Consider the following 21,934-nt stretch of genomic DNA (forward strand, 5'->3'; position numbering starts at 1 on the left):
AAGACATTTCTTTAGCATTTTACAGGCAAGAACTTTAATATATGTTGATAGATTAAAATAATTCTTTTCAGCCTACAGTGTTCCTGAAGGAAAATTTAGCCAGTGGTTATGTACTGCTTTTCTATGGTATGCAATACACTATGCTTGGTACAGTGGGGTGTACAGCCATACCCAAAACTTGGCCACGCCCTTAGGGATTTTTCATGAACATCATGTAGAAGTAGGAGAAACAAAAAGAAGGATGCTTCAAAGATAAAAAAAAAATTGCTTCTATGGGGTTTTATAGATTAGTAGATTCATCATGGGAAGGAAAAAATCAGGCTCCCTGTCAACCTATTTGTTTTTCTTATAGTTTTCACAACATCGTTTCTGATTCTGTGTTATATATGCTAGTCTTTAAGACTGGTTATTTATATTCTCTTTAAAATAAAATCTTATTTCATATAGTGCTTTAAAGTCCATGGTTTAAGAATTCTCTTCTAGATTCATTAAAAACAACAAAAACAACAATAAACTCTCCAGTGGTCTGGCAATGTGGGCAGAATGGCTTATCCCTGGTTTACTGGTCTGCATAGAACTTGATCTCATTCTCAAATTCTGTGTTTTGAAACCTTGTGATGCTCACAGTCTAAATAGAGATCCAAATCCTTATAATCTAAGGTAAACAGTTTTGTCCTGGCATGTGGCACTGTGTGGTGGTGAAACGTGTACAGGGACAGAATTATCCATTTATTTGGCATCAAGGTTGGTAAGCATGAATGTTTGGTAAATGCCTATTACAAGATAAAAGCATCTGCAATAGCAAAGTCGTCAATCAGCCCAAGAACTGAAATCTAAGAGATGCTTAAAATAGTATGAAATCATTTATGCTGTGAAAGCTTAGGAAGTGAACATAGGATGATGGAAATTTGATAGGGCGCATGCATGAGCACACACACGCACATCCCCTACCCCCCGCCCCCCGCCTCCAAATGATAGGAAAGTGATAGCAAATCCAAGATGAGAAATGACAGGAAGAGGAAAGAGGAACCAAATAATTCAACTGAAAGGGGAAAAGCATTCTCAGCTGTCAGGACTAGACATGTGTTTGGAAATGTCATTCAACTGAAACCAACTGATAGGCCTATTAGGAAAAGCCTTGGGGAAAAAATGCATACTGCTCTGGAGGTTAAGCCAGTTACAAAGGTGGGAGAAGTCTGGATAACTCAATCAGATCATACATTCTCTTGGATTTAGAGAAACTTTATGAACAAAAGCAAAAACAAATGGGAGAGAAATGTAGTGGTGGGTGATGTAGTGAAATTTAATGCTAGGTATAATGGACCATTAGAAGTTGCCATGTAGAATATTCAAGCCCAAGTCTTTTCCATTTAAAACAAAGAATCTACTCTGGACTTACCTTCTGTTTACCTCTTATCTCTTGCCTTCCGTTCAAATTATACCTTCCAAAACTAGTAGAATTTGTTACTTTCTCCACTGTGCATTCACTTTTCAAATCACCCGGCCTGGATTCTGGCCCCCACTGCTCCAACTGAAATAGTTCTCACCAAAGTCATGAATTGCTTCCCAGTTGTCAAGTCTAATGGACAGTTTCCAATCTCTTTTTATTGTGATGATTAAAAGAAGAATCTTAGAGATATTAGAGAAGCCAAGAATGGACTGGCAAAGTTCCCACGATCCTACCATTTTGATTCTCTCTTTTAAAGCTGCCAGAATAACTACTGAAGATTGAGACAAGCAAAATGGACAATTTTGGACTAAATGTAAACTGGAAAAGATTGAAATGTATGATACTTTGCCAAAAAGAATAGCTCCAAAATAAAGTTGAAATTGGAATATCAGCCTTTGGAAATTGAGCAAGACATAGGAGAGTTAAAGGAAATTTAATTAGGATTTATTAGTAGAAAATACAACAATCCTTTATGAAAGATAACCTGTTTACTGCACAGGGGGTGTCAAGGGAAACATTGCTTAGTTTATAGATATATATCTCTTCTTAGAAGACTTTGAAACCTACAGAAGTTAAAAGGGGCCAGGTTTTAAGGAATGCATAAAGATGAACATGCACTCAGACGCAGATGCCCTTATGAGCACCAAACTTACTAATCCAGAGTGTGGAGAAAATGAAGGGTATGTTCATAGAAGATTCTGCTGACAGAATTACCATTGAAATCATCCTTCAAAGAATAGTTCAGTCCCTATCTAGTAATCGCTGGTGGTTAGGGTTTTCCAACTACATTCAAAGATAACTATTTACAGACTCTAGGTTTATTTCATATTTCCCTTTTCCTCATCTTTTTTATTTGTTCAGAAACTGTCACTTTAAGAATATTCAAGAGAGAGGAGAGGTGGAAGAGGATAAATGTTAAGTCGGTCCTTTTAAAAGAGAAAAGACTCACTTATGCCACTCTCACCACAAGCAGACATTTATTAAACACCTGCCCTAGTCCTTTAAGTCATTCCCAAGGTCAGGAGAAATTCTGAGTGCTCAGACACTCTGCAGAGAAATTTATCTAGAGAAAAAGAACGCATCAGCTTATTTTTAAAAAAGACGCAGGCCATCAGGTCAACCCAAAAGTACCCTTTCAAATCCAACAAGTCAAGCAAAACTATGCTTAATTATATGCTTATGTTTCTCAGAGCTGACATTATGGCGTTAAGTAAAATTTATGATACGTTAGAGTTTACATTAGAGCTTTATTATTGTGCTATGTATACACTTGAGTACACTGGATCTCATTGTATAATTTCTGCATAATTATTATCCCATTTGGGGACATTTGTGTTAAATGGTTACCAGGATATCTTGTAATTTTTATTTGTTTTGTAACATGTTACTGAATATATGTGTGTTTGTGTGTGTGTTTGTGTGTATATATATGTGTGCATGTGTATGATATGTGTCTGTGCATGTGTATATATACTTTAAATATATATATTTAAAAAAGAATATATATATACATGTGTGTATATGTATATGCATATATGTATATGTGTGTGTGTATGTGTGTGTATTTAAATGCCAAGTCCTTGATCAGGAAAACAAACTCTACATATAATTTATGACATTTTTCTTTTGGGAAATATAACCCAATTTATGACCTAGTTTCTCTGTACACATCAGAGCAGAAAGAAAAGTGTCTTTGTGTCTTTCTTGGCAACTGGCATTAATAGAAATATTGTTATATTGTAGCTTAATTTATGTTCTGCTTTTTCTTTTCATATGAGTATTGTAACTACTTTAGGGTCCCAAACCTTGTATTATATTTGGATTCTCTCCATTATGCTGAGCACATTACTGTGTATATAGTAGGAGCTAATTTAAGTGTTTCTTAAATGAATCAAATTAGAGTAAGAAAAAAACTTGGAAACCTCATTGAACATAGATTAATCTTGCTTTGATGATTTAGAGTTCCTTTAGGAAATTGGAGTATTCCCAGAAACACTAAGAAAATCAATTACCATCGAATGGCACTATAAATTGTGTTTATTTAGGTTTTCTGGGGTTTTAGACATATAATAAATGGGACTTTACTATTATAGGAATAGATATGCATACATATGAGCCCATTCAGTTTACAGCAATCCTATGGAAGAATGCAAACAGACTGTCTATTGATGGTCCTGTGAAGGGGCTGATGTCAGACCTGCTACAGAAAGTTATGATCTCAGAGCACCATGAAGTGAAATTGTGAAAGAACAGAGTCTGGTCTGAATATGGGTGAAATTTAAAGTCCAGAGTTAAAGGAGTGGATTGGCAAAGGCTGCAGACTGGCTGTCCACTACAGGTAGGTAGGTAGGTGGTGTGGGGTTGGGGGAGTGCGGTGTGTGTGTGTGTGTGTGTGTGTGTGTGTGTGTGTGTGTGTGTGTGTGTGTGTGTGTGTGTGACCTGTCTTCCTCTCTCTGTCCCCACACCCTACCTCAACTGAATTTGATTTCTTCTTGTAGGGTAAGCAGATTGTAGTTTGCCTCAAGGATTCCTGTTCTCTAGTGTCTGTGATTGACTTGTTTTTCATCTTCACACCCCCTTTCAAATTATTCCATGGAGTAGTCAGAATCACCTTACAGTCTTTCATGTAAGGTTCTCTCAAATACTTCTTTTTTGAATAAGTATTTCAACAAACCTTTAAGATTCATTATGCAAAATCTGATCTCTTCGGACCAGTGTTTAAATCCACAAGGCACTTACTTTTTGTCATATTCTTCACTGAACAATCCAGACTGCAGTTTGTTAGGTCTCTCCAAAGTTCTTGAATTCACAAAGGTGTAAAATAGGTCCACATTCCACCGATGGTTGAAGAGAGAAATAATTAGAAGAAGGGATACCCATAACAAAGATAAACATTGCTGCCACTAGTGCATATAAAGGATGTGAAGGTGCATATAAAGAGTATGCATAAATGCTTCATAAAATGTTTGAGTGTAAAAAGCAATTCTTCGAATTCACTGTATGATATCATGTTATGTGATTTTAAATGTGCATGTATGGCAGAATTAATAAATTAAAGTTTTATAAGTAGATGTTTTCAATTTAGTATATATACCAGAGAGAGAGAGAGAGCGCGCGCACACGCACACGCACGTGCGTGTGTGTGTTTGTGTGTGTGTGATTCAAGTTGGCCCAACACAAATTATTTTGCATTTTATCAATGAGAAAATGGGGACTTGCATTATGATTAGCCTACTTACCACTTCCTTTGGAGATTTGTCCTGGTGGCCTGTTTCCTCCTGCTTGTTCACTGTGACCTCTCACCATTTCCCATGCCTGGCAGGTCTCTGACTTCCTCCCCCACCAGTCTTCCTGTTTTCTGGTTCTTTTGCCCCAGCCTTCTTCCAGTTCCTTGTACCTGTGCTCTGCTCACTCTCTCCAGGGCATTGGCCCTTCCCTGGACTCCCTTTAATTTTAGCATATACTTTTCGCCATTGCCCTATCCTTCAAAATATCGTCAGTTCTGTTATAAGGCAACATATGCATTTAAGAAAATTACCATTTTGGGTAAAATGGCAACATATCCACAGGGCTTATAGGATAGGAGCACAATATTCAAAAAATTTCCCCAGTGGCACAAAAAGTAAATATCAGAAACTAATACAAAACGGTAGTACATTTTTGCACATTTAAAATCAAGAAGAAATGCATGAAGATGTCAATAAATATGATATCTTACCTTGAAAAAGACCCGAAGTTTACTTGTGGAGGTGGGTTTTGGAAAGGTTGCTACTTGTGAGTTGTGAAGTCGTAGAGGAGGGTGGTTTGAAATCCTTTGGAGAGTTACACCACCAGATAGGTGTGGCCCAAGGTGAGCTGAGTTCCCTGGGAGAGGGTCCCTGTTCTTGTGTTTCATTTTTTTTATTCCTACCTGGCTCTATTTGGCAGGGTGCAGATTCTGCTTGTTCATCTAGAGTCTCTCACAGATGAACCTGCTGCATAAGTGTACAGAAAACCCTGTTATGTTCAAATTGTCCTCTAATATGTCAATTTCACAATTTTAAAACAAGTATCTTAGCAGAACTGACTGTACACTGTGGTAAACTTACAATTGTGTAATTTTCCATGAATGCCCATATTCCCTATTAGAACAGTTGCTAGGAAGGCAGGGCTGTGTTTGCTTTCACTCATCTTTGTAGCTCCATCATCTAACGTGTTGCCTGGTTATTGGGTGAATCTTTTCTTCTCATTTTCCTCTCATCTTCTGTTCTCTCAGGATGGTTATACTTACTGTATACCCTGTAAGTGAAAGGTTTATAGCTTATTATTGGCTTAGTGTGTTTTTCTACTTAGAGAACAAAATCTGGGATGATTTCTTCATTAGTTATCCATATGGTTCCTATGTCAGGCAGAATTGAGCTGGAAAAACAGAGCTCGTGCCAGGTTGTTCAATGGAGGGAACTTAAGGTGGGCACTTGTTCAAAATGTGTTTTTGAGAGCTAAAAATAAGTGTCTGTTGATGGGCAAATGGGTAAAGAAATTGTGATACACACATACATATATAATGAAATATTATTCTGCCTCAAAAAAAGGAGATTATTCCACTTGCAACAACACAGATGAACCTGGAAGATATGCTAAGTATGATAAGCCACACACAGAAAGAAAAAAATACTGCATATTCTCACTTGTATTTGGAATCTAGAGAAGTTAAATACGTAGAAACAGAGAGTAGAGCTGTTGTAATCAGGGGCTAGGCAGGGGTAGGGGGCAATGAGAAGATGGTCAAAGCAACAGTTTTGTTGGATGAATAAGTCTAGAGAGCTAATGTACAGCATGGTGACTGCAGTTAATAATAACTGTATTGCATACTGAAAATTTGATATGAGTAGATTTCAGGTGCTCTCATCTCTCTCTCTCTCTCTCTTCTCTCTCTCTTCCCACACACACACACACACACACACACACACACACACACACACACACACACACACACAAATGGCAACTGAGAAGATACGTTAATTAGCCTGACCATAGTAATCATTTCACTATATATATATATGTATATCAAATCATCATGTTGTACCTCTTAGATGTATACAGTTTTTATTGAAAAACTAAAACAAAAACAGACAGGATGGTGAGGCAGTTCACAGCATAGCTACCCAATATAGGCTGCCCACTCTAAACTGGAGAGATCCATGCAAGAAGTCTTCCCAGAGCCCCCAGAGCCATTGGCAGAGCTTCCCAGAGGGACCTGGAACCACAAAGGAGTCATAGTCATTGATGAAAAATGCCGTTGAGAGAGAGAGAGAGATTGAGAGAGAGAGAGAGAGAGAGAGAGAGAGAGAAAGAAGAAGAAGAAGAAGAAGAAGAAGAAGAAGAAGAAGAAGGAGGAGAGGAGGAGAGGAGGAGGAGGAGGAGGAGTGAGAGAGGAGGAGAGATATGAGAGGAGGAGGAGGAGGAGGAGGAGGAAGGGGAGGGGGGAGGGGAGGGGCTGGGGAAGAGGAGAGGGGTAAGGGAGGGGGTGGGAGAGGGACTAAAAATCACTCAGTTTTTCCTGTCCTCTTACCCCCAGTCTCCTGCCAGTGCCTCCTTTGTAAGGATTTAACCAGAAGCCATTTGGCCAGAGACTCTGGGAATATGGTTTGCAGGAATCAGCTCCCTGCTCTGCAGAGCAGGGCAGGGGTAAGGCAGAGAATAATGATGGAACTGGTGCTGTGACCTCACTGTATCATTGCCCCCTTTTCAACAAATACGTTGGTCAGTGGTATCAATGCTGCCATATGGATCACTTTGTGAAAAGTCTCTTGATCAATTCAGTCAGAGAAATGCACAGCAGAACTTTAGGATTTCCTTAAAAAAACTTATCAGTTAATAGATTATTTATTTTAAAAGTATTAATTGTGGGTCACATCGATCCTGCTAACCAGAAGGGAACAATGTGTGTCACGATGAAACTTTTTTCCTAATGAGTCATAATGCAAAATATTTTTGAAAAGCGAGTTTCTCTCTAACTTTATAAGTCACAGCAGCAATGCAGAGCTTCTCACCTTTACCCTGCCTTATTTTCCTTGTGGTTTATAGGAAATATTGTCCTCCAGAAATTATATTTCCAGCTGAATATTAAAGTATTCTCCAGGGCAAAACAAAAGTAATCAAAATGGAGCTTTTACAAATAACAATTTTGAGCACAGATTCTCCCTGAGACTGAGAACATTCTTTCTATTTGGGCTGCTTTTTTATTTGGTTCATTCCTTGTATCATTTAGCACAACAATGCTGTATACTGCAGAAATGGCTAGGCACAGACTTTTTTGGGGGGAGTTGGTAAGATATTAAAGGCTTAGGCCAATGAAAAGACTATACTTACTTTTGTAGATCCTGTTCTTTGTTTTTGTGAAATATATAAAGAAATTTTAAATGTACAAATAAGAGGCTCTTAAAGTCATTGCTACCCAGTCTTCTGGGCCAATTCCTCCTTACAAGGGGGAAGTAATACAGAAATAAGAAAATGTAATATAATTTTAATGAATGTATCTTAAACTTGAAAAATATTGAATTTCCATATGTTCTATAATTCTTATTTAGAACTAACATTTAATTTTGAATTTCAAAGGCATTATATGCACGATACCTTTTTTATTCTTAATCTGTAAAGTTGCCATCAAGATGAAATATGTTAGCCTTTCCTCTGTTAGTAGCCCCGCAAAGTGCAATTTAAAAGGCAAGTGACACTGACAGCCACTGGCTCCAAAAATGGGGATAAATTATTAAGCTAGCTATAATGTTTTTAAGCCACACGCTTAAGAGTGCAAATAAGTAGATTTAAAAATATTTCTCTTGTGTGACAGTCTCTATTTTCAGAATGTCTTTTAGCATAATGGCAGAATTATGGGTTAACTTCATTGTGTGTTTTTTTTCTCATTCAGTTTTGGATATTCCTCTCGTTTTTCTCCCCTGGATGGCACCTATAGTGGGAGAGGTATCTGGCCTTCTGGGGTCTGTCATGGTTTGAGCTGACATCCTCTGAGATATAAAACCTTTGCTGGTCCTTGGGTATTGTTAGGCCTTCCTCGTACTAGCTTCTATAGAATATCCAGTTCCCACCTGCTCCGTCTTTATGAGTTTGTTCTGCCCTTTGCACAGTGTCCGCTATCACTGATAGAGGCCCCTCATGTCCACTGTCTTGCCTTGACTGTCCCACCTTGCTTCTCTTGGTCATGAAGGTAATGTCAGCCTGCTCCTCCTGCTTCATCAGGTCATGCAGAATTTGTTGAGAGTGAGGCAGTCGAGCTTCTCTGCCTAGCCTCTTGCCGCCATTGCTACCCAGTCTTCTGGGCCATGACAACATGGGGACAGTGAGATGTAGGAGTTGGGAGCCACGTGCCATTTCCCAGGGCCCAGAAAGAAAACAGGACATGACTTCTGCGTGTCTAATTATTCTCCTCCACCCCGTTTCTTCTAAACCCAAACTGCATCTAACTGCTTTGTTTTCTTTAAACATTTATGCTCTTTTCCAAACAAACATACATGGTCACTTTTTAAGCATAAAAGTCAAAGCTTTGAGATTTCTGTTTCTTGATTCTCTTAGACTCTCCCTCTAGACAATGAGCAATTCAGTAGAGGTCCTTGGGACTGGAGAGAAGGGTCTTACAGTCCCACTCAAGAAATTCAATAAATTTCTCAGTCAACACTAAGTACATTTTCTTAAAACACACTCTTGAAAGTCTATTTTCTCACCTGCAAAAGAGGGATCGTAAGACACAGTTTATATAGTTATTATGACAATTAAGTGTCATAATATTTAATGATCAGTCAAAAAAATATTAGTCCTTTCTCCTCCACTGTCCCCTTCTCCCATAGTATTGAGACAAAGAAAGGTTTAACTGAAGTAGATACACAGGATCAAATAAAATCAGAAAGCCAGCTTCAGGCTATAATTCAGAGTGTTACTCAGATCTCTATTTTGAGGCAGAGCTTCAAAAAAAGTCTTGTATTATTACAGAAGTAGTGCATGTGTGTCGTAGAAAATTAGACAATACTGGCAAGCTAAAATAAGTAAAAAAGTCACCATATTCCAACATGCAGAAATTACTACTTTACACTTTAGTGTATATTCACTTTGATCTCCCTCTTCCTCTCTGTAGATATACATATATATGTATAAATAAATTAATAAGCTAACTTTTATCTCATTTAGAACCAAATAATGTCTTAATTTTCCCAGTTGTCCCCATAATGTCTTTCACTGCTGGTTATTCCAATCAGCATCCAAAAGAGGACTACACGTTCCTTAGAAATAAAATCTAAGCTACTTTAAAAATTAAAGTTGGATGACTCTTAATATTTCATTTAATGAAGAACAGACGATTTCTTAATGTCATTGGCTGTTGAAGAGACTTGTCCAGTTGTCCTGTGAAATTTCTCTACTTCCAGGTTTGTCTTATTGCTTCTTCAAGGTGTTGTTCAGCTTGTTCCCTGTTTTTTGGTTAAAATATTTAAAATGTTTAAACGTTTTAAACATTTCCTTTAAAACATTTAAACATCTTGTTTAACTTTGCTTCCTCTATGATGCTTCAGGCTGCATCATATTAGAATATATAATCTTAGCAATTCTAAAATTAATGGCTGGATTTGGGTGATGGCTTTCTGAACTTCCATTGTACAATTATATGTTTCCCCTTGTGTCTAGTAAGTAGTGTGTATGGGGTTATTTTGACATTACATAAATGTCTAATTCACCACCAATCATTCACTTTATAGGTTTAGGGCCAATTATATTGACTAAAGTTCTTTCGAATCAAAAGAAATGAGTAGGCATGTTATAGGGATGGAGAGTGTGTCATGGCAAATCTTTAAAAAGTTGCTACATCACCTTTTTCCTGTTCAGTTTTGGAAGGTGGCCAGGTCTCAGTAGTCTTTGGATGAGACATAGCTTGGTGGCCAAGACTCACAGGATTGCCAGAAATATTAAGAATTGGGCTTAAAATCCAGGAGAAAGCATAGGGTGATTTTAACAAAGAATGATTCTGATTTTGGGCCTGGGATGAGTATAACAGGAGAGTGAAAGTTTAGAAAATGAAGGAATTCATAGTCCAATGTATTCACAATATTCAAGGCACCTTAGAAATAAAATCTAAGCTACTTTAAAAATTAAAGTTGGATGACTCATTTTTTTTTCAAGGAAACTCTTGAGTTGGAATATATTTTTCTTTTTATCTATGTAGTATACTTTTGATTAAATTCCAGAATTTTATAAGCTCTGACAATTTGTTCATAAGTCCTCTCTTTTCAGCTCTCCAGATGTAAATTATTCTTTTCTATTTGCCAGGAATAAATTTCCCCATGCTCTGACACACCAACTACTTCCAAGGCAGCTGAGAGAATTAGATGGTATTAGATTCTTGAAAAGTTTTAAAGTCTAGGTTTTAGGAACAGGCTACTTTGTAAAATGTCCCTAGAGTATAAGTTTAGAAAAGGAATTGATTTGCTTGGTCTGTTTGTCTCCTTGGATGACAAGATTCAAAATCCCTTGGAGAGTTGGAGTAGAGTCTGAAATTTTCCTTGGGAATTATAAAGGATGATAGTTTTAGAAGGTATGGTAGATGTATTGTTGTATTATTACCTTATTATTGATTGTATTATTAGAAACCTGTTGCTGTGCTTTATTCTAGAGACCTCCATACGTAGCTTGGCCAAGTGACATGCTTTGGCCAAAGAAATGTAAGAGGAAATTATGAGTGCTATTTCCAAGCAGAAGTTTCAGAAACTGTTTTGTTTTCACCAATGCTCTTTTCTCCCTCTTCTCTGAGACTGGCATGTCCCAGAGAGCAGCTGCTCTTTCAACGGGGCTGTTAGATCTGATGAACGTGTAGTATATTTGAGAAAGGAACTTTGTGGTTGGAAGCCACTAAAATGTTCGTTTGTCTGCTATTTCGGTGTAACTTAGCCTAAACTGACTGCTGCTGAGGAGAAATGAGATGCGTGAATATGATACAGGATTGTGCCGATACTGACTACAGTGTATGGTTGAGAACTTTAAAGTCAGTGATCTGCTTTGGATAGTTGATGTGAAGGCATCTGGATTTTTCTTTCAGCTCTGTGATTCAATGAAGTAAGCTGCCAAACCAGAAAGGGGTTAAAGCGCCCATTGAGAGATACCTAAAGCTACCAGAATTATGCCTAGCACTACAAATCACAGTTGATTGCAAGAATGAGAAAGAACTAACTTTGATTAGAGCATTATTCAACTTTGAGGTTAGCATTAGTGATCAGTTGGAACAATTAACTGAAAGTGAGCTGGAACTTTTTAATTATTTTTCTTTCAGATATGCTATTTGAGATAGTTATTTGAATTGCAGCATCACATTGTGAAATAACACAATCTGTTGCTTTTACAGTCACACAAATTAATTTTCAACTGAAGTATAAATGTCAGCTGATGTATGGCATGCTTGGCTTAGAAAAAAAAAATTCCTTTATATTTAATTTTTTTTCCTTAGGAAAAAACATGCTCAGAATAAACTGTGAGGCCTTGAATTGAGAGGAAGAATGAATCTCTCTTCAATTCAAATTAATTTCTCAGAACTGAAGCAGGATAAATACTTCTGCTGAAGTGTAATTACACACCTCAGGGATCTTAAGTTTTATGACTCAGTTTGAGCATGCAAACCTGTGCTGCATGCCTTAAGTTAGCCAAGTCACAAGTATGTTGTTATATGTTATTATTTTATATAAGGAGAGTTACATAAAAAATAAGAATTAATTTTTCACCTCACCTAATTGAATGAAGTTGGTATTCAAAAGAATGTTTCTAGCAGATTATTTTTCTACATATTGTAAATTTTCAGCTGTAGGTAATTCAGACAATCAAGAAACAGAGATGAGGGTCTATAATTTGTAATTGAAATTTAGCCTTCAGATTAACTTTATGTAACCATGCAGCTGATTAGGAGGTATGTGTTTATGAAATGAATGACCTCTAGATTTGCATATCTTATACAAATTAGGTTCTTGGAGGTGTAAGGATGTTTAAAATCACAATTTAAAGGGAAATTATTGCCAAGATTTAATAATTAAAACTATAAAAATTATTTTTTAAAGTTTTCTTAGTTTTCAAACTTGCTTGCAGGCTATTTCCTTCCACACTTTAGTCTTCAGCAAAAAGTCGTCTTTTAACATAAAAAAAAAATACAAATTTCCCATTCTGAAGATTGATAATTACTACTTAGTTTTAACACAAATAAATAATTTCCATTCGGTTCCCTAAGTGACTCCTATGTGTTGATCATGACGATAAACTGGAGATACATAGATTAAGAGATTTGCTCCCTCCCCTCAAGAGGCTTCCAACCTAATCAAGGAGACAGACTCTTAAAAATAAGCAATGCATAGCTTGATATATGACATAATGGGAATATTCTAGAGAAGAGAGTAATTACATTATAGGGAAATATAAATAAAATATTATGAAAAATCATTACCTTCAAAATTGACTTCTGCATCTAGACAACAGTAAAAATGAACATTATAAAACCTTTGTCTAGTGTATAGTATAGAAAATGAAGAATATGTAAACTTTTTTATTCCCAGTTCTTATAGCGTGTGACATTGTATGAGTCAGGGATCCTTCCATTTCAAGTGACTGAAAGAATGAAGCCCTATGCAGAAGTATCCTCTGCTGTTTTATTTCCCAAACCTATCTAGGCATATCTTTTCATGGCCTGGGAAAGGGAAGGATCTTTGTTCTCATGGCCTTATCAAATTCTAAGCTCACTCGTCCTTTCTAACTCTCTGCCACCTCCTAGGGCCTGGGAATCTTTCCTTGTGTAGTAGTTAGTGTGTGTTTCTTTGGGGACTAGGCTCTTGAAATTCAGTTTCTCTTCCTACCTCACTTTTGATGAATTATACTTCCCTACAGGTAATAAGCGTAATAAACCCCACTTTTCTTGAACTATTGTTACAATATCGATTTTAATTCTATAACATCATATTTTTAAATCAAATTAAAATAAAATCCTGCCTCATTATGAAACTTTTTATCAATAATATATGTTATAATTATCTCTACTTTTAGTCCAGATTTCTATAACATATACAATTTCTGTAGGTAATAGAGCTTTCAATTATATATTATTGCCTTGTATTTGGTGTCCTACTGTCTGTGCTAAAACATTTTCTCCCTTAAAAAAATGAAGGTCCTCGGAAATTTGCATATTGAATGCATACATACACAAATAGTTTCTTACCCTAATTTACCCTCTTCCCACCTAGAAAGTGTCCTTTCTTCCCTCTCTGTAATTTAACTTCATCTAGACTTTATTCTCACCACAGCTTTTTGATGTCTTTTAAAATATGATTTTTGAAATTTGTTTGTTTTTTTTTTTAGTAGTTGCAGCAGGACCTCAACAGGTGGCTTGATCTCTTTGACCATCCTAAAACACAAATCAGGATGTATTATTTATGAGGGAGAAAAGTTAACGGGACTGCCTAGAGCATGACAAGCAGATTGTTAGGCAACCTAGTATAGACACTGGATTGACTTAAGAAGTGGCATTGGCTGGTGTTTGAAGACACATCATTTTTGTTTTCCTATGATTCTTGTAGTTTCTTCCTGGAAAGTTTTGTAAATTTTGACATGGCATAGATTCCTACTGGGAACTGTGGAACTTCAGCAGTAGACTAGATGGTTATCTAATTCACACAAATCTGAGAGGTTCTAGTCTAGTTATATCAAGGTCCCATTGAACTCTTTTGAGTGGATTATATGATTTGGGTACTACCTGTAGGTGGTGGTAAAGAGTCATTTAGTTATCAAATCTAATTCAAGATCTTCTGGGATTAATTACTAAATTGTAAAATTAAAATATTCCCCAGTATTTTAATCTTTGAGCTTCTAATCAATTATGAGATTATTGAGTTTCTCTAAAGTCATATTTGTTTAGGTTTGGAAAGAGACTGAACTTACAGGTGTGCCACAATAAATTCTGTCAAGACTGATGTCATGAACTGTCCTCCTTAAGGAGCTTCTGTTTTTAAGATTGGGGTTTTTTTTTTTTCCATGTAACAACAACAAAAAAACAAACACTTCTCCCAAGAAGACATACAAACGGCTAACAAACATATGAAAAGATGCTCACCATCGCTAGCTATTAGGGAAATGCAAATCAAAACCACAATGAGATACCATCTCACACCTGTTAGAATAGCTGTTATCAACAGGACAAGTAATAACAAATGCTGGAGAGGATGTAGAGGAAAAGGAACCCTCAGACATTGCTGGTGGGACTGCAAATTGGTACAGCCACTATGGAAAACAGTATGGAGGTTCCTCGAAAAACTAAGAATTGATCTACCATATGATCCAGGAATCCCTCTACTGGATATTCACCCAAAGACTTGAAAACCCATATCCGAAAAGATATTTGCACACTGATGTTCATAGCAGCATTATTCACAGTGGCCAGGACATGGAAGCAACCAAAGTGTCCTATGAAAGATGATTGGATAAAGAAGCTGTGGAACCTATATGTAATGGACTATTATTACTCAGACATAAGAAGAGATGGAATACTGCCATTTGTGACAAGATGGATGGACCTTGATATAATCATGCTAAGCAAAATAAGCCGACAGAAAAAGTTGAAAACCACATGATATCAGTTATGTGGGATATAAACCTAAATGCAACAAATGAACAGGACAAACAGAGACTCATGGACATAGACAATAGCCTAGTGGCTACCAGAGGGTAGGGGAGAGGAAGGAGGGAGGAGGGGAGAAGGAGATAGGGTAAAGGGAGTCAAATATGTGGTGACAGAAAGAAATCTAACTATGAGAGATGAACACACATTGTAAATATATATATGCCTTATTGTTAAAGTGTACAATTGAAACTTATTAGATTTCATTAACCAATGTCACCATAAAAAATAAATTAATTAAAAAAATAAATAAAAAAAATCAGTCAATGGAATAAGATAGACCAAATTAATATCAGTCAATGGAATAAGATAGACCAAATTAATTATCATTTAACAAAAATATTACTTAAAACATCAAACTATTGTATACTGTGTAGAGTAGAAGATTTATGAACTGTTAAAAAAAAAGATTAGAGTCTTTTTTTATAGTAATCAAAAATTGTAAACAGAATTTTTTCTGCTATATCTAGGATACTGATGAAGAAATCCTAGTTTAATTTTGGAAGTGTTCGGCAGAATATAACATTGTCATTTTTACTGGATGAGATATTAAGATACCATATTTGATGACCTGCAAGAAAAGGAAGTGAAGATTCATTTATTTTTTGTCAAAAAAAAAGAGAAAGAATGTCAGTGATAAGTGAAATGTTTGGGACACTTTTTGTAGAAACTAAATTTTGTTCACTCAAGAGCCTTTGAAGAACAATAGAGTAATACTCCTACATATCACTAACCTTCAGATATTGGAACAGATTGTTGAGAGGTTGAGAAATTTTCTGGGAAATTATTCCAGTTTTCATTGGCTGGTTTAGATACTCATCATTTCCCTCTACCCCCAAGTCAAGGAAAAGATTTAAACAACCACTTTTTTTTTTTTTTTTTTTTGGCTCTCGCAAAGCCATGAATCACTAAAACATACAAATTAATTATACAATCTCTCTGCATTTTGGATTAATGGACTTAAAACAATTGGAGAGGACATAAGTCTTTCCACAGGCAACTTTGTAATGAACAATCTCAGAGCAGACATCATTCCAGTAAAGTCTTACTAGTGCAGATGAAACATCAGAGTAAAGACCATGAAGTAGGACTTATTTAAAATGGGCTTCTTCATGTGTTGCAGATGAATAGGCCCCTGATTACACATAATGATTGCTCATGATCTTCCTGAGACTGGTCAGATGGAAAGCAATACAATTCTGCACACATTTTAATCATTTTTATTGAGTGGTGGCACTTCCATTTTTCTGAACCTTTAAGGGGACATTTCATGGTTTGCTTTTTAGTCAGCCTCCCCTTTCAGTCTTATCATTTAAACCAACCAGTTGGCCTGACATCAAGTTACGCCAGTTTTAAAACATTAGCACTTTCTTATAAAGAAAATGACATTTCCAACTAATTTCTACCATATGCAAACACTTACAGTTATTTAACAAACTATAGAAATGATCCCTGAAAGTATAGTCTTACTTACAGTTATTTAAAACTAGAACTTTTACATTTTTTTTTTTTTTTTTTTGCCTACCTGTACCAGATGGGCTGGTAAATTTTCTCTTTAGCCATTTAATATATTAGACTTATGCTCAGAGGTGATTATACATAAGACGAGTCACATTCTTACAAAAGCCAGTATGTAGGACAATTTTAGAAAACTTAAAGGACTATTACTACTAAAATTATGAGAAGAATCTAGACAAATTATGCATTCTATTAAGTGCATTTTTTCTCACATGCTCTGTCTTCTATGACCATTTTGTACTTGGATTATTTCTTGAGCGATTACCTGAGACTCAAGGATACCTATTGGTTGACACAGTATACTGAACTCTAAAATTACACCTTTTCTCCAAATTAGTTTTTTTCAGGTTGACTGTCTTCCTTCTATTATTTGAAGAACAGGATTCAGAGGCTGGATTCCTCAGTTCTTGAGTGTTAGCAACCCCTATTTTACACATTAACATATGCCTGACTGTCTCTTGATTGTGGACTAGTCTGAACTGACTACTAACCACTTGGGAACAGTTCCTTGAAAATTTCGTGTTCAGTTCTTGAGTTTCTTTGCAAAGTTTAAAGTTATAAGGATTGCTGTAGACTCTCACAGATTGGATTTCAAAAGGAGGGGATGTGGTGGGTAGAGAAGTAAGTATTCCAGTATTCTTCAGTGGGGTCAATAATGGCATTTTGAGTGGAATAATTCTTCCTTGTGTAAGACCATACTGCGTATTGCAGAATGTCTAGCATCCTTTCCTCCTTCCCAATCTTCTAAGTGCTAGTTTCTACCTTTAGTAAATCAAAAATATTTACACACATTTCCAAAAGACCCTGTGGAGAGGTGGTACTGTTCCTGATCGGGAACTAATGGCATATCATCCCTGTTCCATATAAACAAAAACAAACCATCACCAACCAAACTGGCCAGCAAACATCTTTATTCTCTTACCTAATCAGCATTGTCCAAGGCCACATTGACTGAAATCTCTCTGTTGAACTAATTGTAAAACAATAATCAGTTATTTGCAGTTTACCTAGCCAATTTCCTTTGAAAACAGAAATTCCCATAAACATTGATTAAGTAGACAATATAAGTGTTTAGTAATGTTTTCATCTTGGTTTTGTAGTTTCCATTCATTTCCTAACTTCCTTTAGGCCTTACCTAGAGTCACTTGCCATTGTTGGGCATCTTGCACTACTAGACTTTCATATAGGTGTTTTCAGTGTGAATCTGTAGATTTCTGGGTTTCATTTAAAGTTCCCCTTTGCAAGCTTAAGTGTAAAGAAACTCCTTTTTCTGCTCTTCTTTACTAAACAAAAGAATATTTTCCATCAAAACTTGCCATGTGAGATAGTGTTCAACATGTACATATTAGCAGAATAAGAGACATTATTTATTTTCATATAACAAAAAAGACATTGACTGGCTCTGGGCTTTTACTACAGTGTCATTACTGACCTACACAGTAATAGTCCAATTTCTTAGTACAAAATACATTTTGGAAATGTTTTAGGAGATGGAAAAAATAATTCTAACATTTAAGTTTCACAGATATTAGAATTTTTTTTGAACAGTTGGAACCATTAACTAGAGCCTATTTATTTTGTTTCAGTGACCAAAAAAAAAAAAGATTACTTAGTCATCAATAGTTTCCATAGATTGATTTTTTTCCAGCCTGATTTCACCTTCAAATTCACTGACCTGTGTTCCAAGCTTATCTATAATTTAATTCAGGTCAGTTCAGATATATTGTAAGCCATTATTTCCTTTCCAGCCAATCAGCGTTTGATTTTTTCAGAGTTCTTAGTCATTTTTTATTTTCTAAGAGTATTTGACTATGCACGTGAACACATACGCCCCACACACCAAACACATAGATATCCAAGAACATTTTTATTTATATATTATACATATTCATTTGTCATTCTGGATCAGTGTTACTTTGAAAGAAATGCAGAACTTTCAGAAATTGTAATATTGCTTTTTCAATAGCATCAATTTCTACATACCTAAATAAGCTACTTTTAAGAAACACATTCCTATTTAATGTGTCTCTATACAGACAAGGGCATCTCCACTGTTCTTAATTCCAAGATGGATTACTTTGGTTTTACTTCTGTCCTGAATTGTATGGACATGATCGAATATCGTGCAAATAACTATGTAAATATTACTTTTATAAGGTATTTAAAAGAAGAAAGCCTTTTAAAACATATAGAGTTTCCTTTGAGATATCTATCTGCTTTAGGTGGAATAAAAATATTGTGATAAGTCGTCGTCTATAGAAATTTGATTTCACTTGAAAAATAATTTTATATACCATGAATTAAGGAAACTCTAACCTGTTTGTATATGAACTTTCACACTATTTCTCATATTAAATTAGGTTCCATAATCTTTTATACACAATATTCTTAAAAATATTTTTCAACTATTATATTTGCATCATTTTCAACTATGTTTACAATAACTATTTTTTTGTGAGTCCATCCTGTAAACATCATATTAAAGAATGTAGGCTCTTTGGTTAAACTGTCTGGATTTGAAACCTATCTCCACCATCTCATGGCTTATTTCATCTTTCTGTGACTTATATTCAGTAAGTGATCTTTCTGTGACTTATATAAGTAGGTGATTATTTTGTAGTATAGTCTCCACAAAGTGGGTTGTAATATTGTATGACTTATTGCTGCCAAAGTGGAATAGAAAATTTTAAACCTGTAATCAAGGGAAAAATGGGTGTTTCCATCTCATAATTGCATAGCTAAATGAATCTATTTAGAGTAGTATATTGTTCTACTTATATCAAACCTGCTAAAATTGTATTTTGAAAATAAAATGTTTGCAAGATGAACTATTTTATTTTATTTTATTTATTATTATTATTATTATTTTGGTGAGGCAACCCTTGGTTAACCTCAAAGATTACAAGGACCTTGTCAGTTTACAATCCCTTATTTTTTTACTTTTTACGCCTATAGCACCTGGTCTTCCTAGGTGGTCTCCCATCCAAGTACTAACCAGGCCCTACCCTGCTTAGCTTCTAAGATCAGACAGGATCCGGCTTGTTCAGGGTAGCATAGCCATAGGCCAAAATGAACTATTTTACAAGTAGATGTAGATTTGTGTGGGCTTCCATAATTTTCTCATGTTTTCCATCTTAACATTTTGGATGATGAGCTAAGCCTCTATAAGAATTCACTGAGAGAAAGGAGATAGAGAGTGAGGGAGGGAGGAAAGGAGATAGAGAGAAATAGATAGATAGATATCAACTTCCTAGATTTTCTTCTGAACTTTTCAGCTTCTCTGATAGCATAGAACTTTCGTTGCTCCTTGAATACTTTAAAATCTTGAAAACTTTCATATTTTCTCCAATGCAGTTCCCTGGGTTTATCATGAGTTCCTCCTGCTTGTTTGCTAGGTAAACTTCTACTTATCCTTCCAAGTGCCTCAGTCATGAAGCCTTTTCTGACTTCCAGGTAGACCGGAAGTTTTTTTCTCTTAGCTCTCCTTCGTTCTCTGTACACATATCCATTTTAGGGATGATCCCAAATCTTGATAGTTTACATACCTCTGTCCAATATAATTTATCATTTAGAAGGCAGAGATGTTTATTCTGACAAATGATGTATTTTGTAACACATCTGTCATGACTGCTTAGTAACAGGGGCACAGATAACTTTAGAAATAAGAGAAATCTTGAATTTTATTTTAGGTCAGATTTCTCATTTTATAGATAAGAAAAACTGGAGACCCCCAAAGTTCTATTTCCATTCTATAGACTTGGTTGTATCTAGAGTCATTCGACTGCACTGGATGGACACATTCGGAATAGAACCCATTTTAAGAAAGAGATGGTGAGCCTGGTTTGTCTTTGAGTTTTTAAGATTTATTTTGATCTCAGCCTGAGATAGTTTAGAATTTTTGGATCACTTCTTCAAATAAAGTTCACATAGTATGCTCTTCTTCTGCTCTCTGTTTCAATGTTCTCTGGTTAGTGTCTACATTAGGAGAAGAAAAAGGGCAATAAAGCAAAGGAAGAGTGCATTAAGAAGGCTCTAACAAGTGTAGGAGCATTTTGAAAGCCAGGAGGATGGTTTGAATAGTATTGTAACACAATTGGCAAGGCAGTGAGTGGAGTAGTGTCTGAGGGCTGGGCTGTGATTGTGTAGCTTTGAAACGGAGACAGTAATTTTCAGCACATGCTGTGATCTGGAGGGCCAGAACTAAGAGGAGACTTCAGGGAAGGAAATGATAGTATCTTAAACCAGAACATTATTTCATTCTGGTTGCATAATGTGATACGGTAGTTAAACCATTATTGTAGAGCAATGGCTTATGTATATTTAGTGAGCTGCTTATATCGAAATGAGTAGCTGTTACAATAACAAAAATGCATGTGTGGTTTCCCGAACAGTTAATAATTGTTTAATAAGCAATTCCTTGTAAACCTCCCTGAGTCATTGTAACTTGCATAGAGATGGATTATTCTTCCCCATTATTAGGGACAGAATAAAAAATATCTGGTAATGAGGAAAACACTTTAAATATAAGGGGAACATTAATAGAGTAATCTGCCAATTACCATCAGGAGATTTTCAAAACTGATAGAAATGTACCATGTGGGAAAGAAAGTGAGAATAGCCAGAGGCAATACAATCCCATGGATCCTTGGAGAATTAACTTTCTTTCATTTCCAAATAGATTTAGCAATACATATACATTGAAGGCAATGGGGGAAGCTATGCAGTAGTGAGGGAGCCAGAATATTTTGGCTGAAGTACTGACTTCCTTTGTAACAGAAACAGTGAACAGAATTTCTCTTGATTTCAGAAATGTACAGAATAGGAGTAAAGTCTGCCTGTCATCAGGTTGTTTCTTCTGAGAGGATAACATAATATTCTACAAACAAAATGCTGTAATTGTTTTATGATAACCCAGAATTGTGGTCCTTCAAGCATCCCTACATGTGTACTATTGACTGTAATACCTTTAAAATGATTTATGAATTAAAATTTTATATACATATGGTGTTTGATCACTGCTTTTGTACTCAAGACTGGGTAAAACCCACTATGATTTGTCTACAATGAAATATTAAGCAGCCTGCTAAATATTTAATTCACTTGCTGAATTGCAACAGAGTGGTTTAGAAATGTGAGACCTTCTTCTTCACTTAGAGGGACACTTGCTGTATAACCAAATAAATTATTAACACCATTGTTATTGTTTAGATCTTTATTATCACCTCCGATCGGCATGCTAGGAAATATTTCTGCTGCAACAAATAGAGCTAATATCTAACAAC

The 21,934-nt window shown here is 35.8% G+C and overlaps 1 protein-coding gene and 1 pseudogene across 2 annotated transcripts in view; one reads left to right on the forward strand and one right to left on the reverse strand.

Moving 5' to 3' along the window:
* THSD7B (thrombospondin type 1 domain containing 7B) overlaps positions 1-21,934 on the forward strand; it is a 742,175-nt gene that overhangs the window by 10,033 nt on the left and 710,208 nt on the right. The window lies entirely within an intron of this gene.
* Positions 19,599-19,717, reverse strand: LOC120612105 (uncharacterized; annotated as a pseudogene).

This window comes from Pteropus medius, unplaced genomic scaffold (assembly GCF_902729225.1).
Source record: "Pteropus medius unplaced genomic scaffold, Ma_sr-lr_union100, whole genome shotgun sequence".
Classification (NCBI taxonomy): domain Eukaryota; kingdom Metazoa; phylum Chordata; class Mammalia; order Chiroptera; family Pteropodidae; genus Pteropus; species Pteropus medius.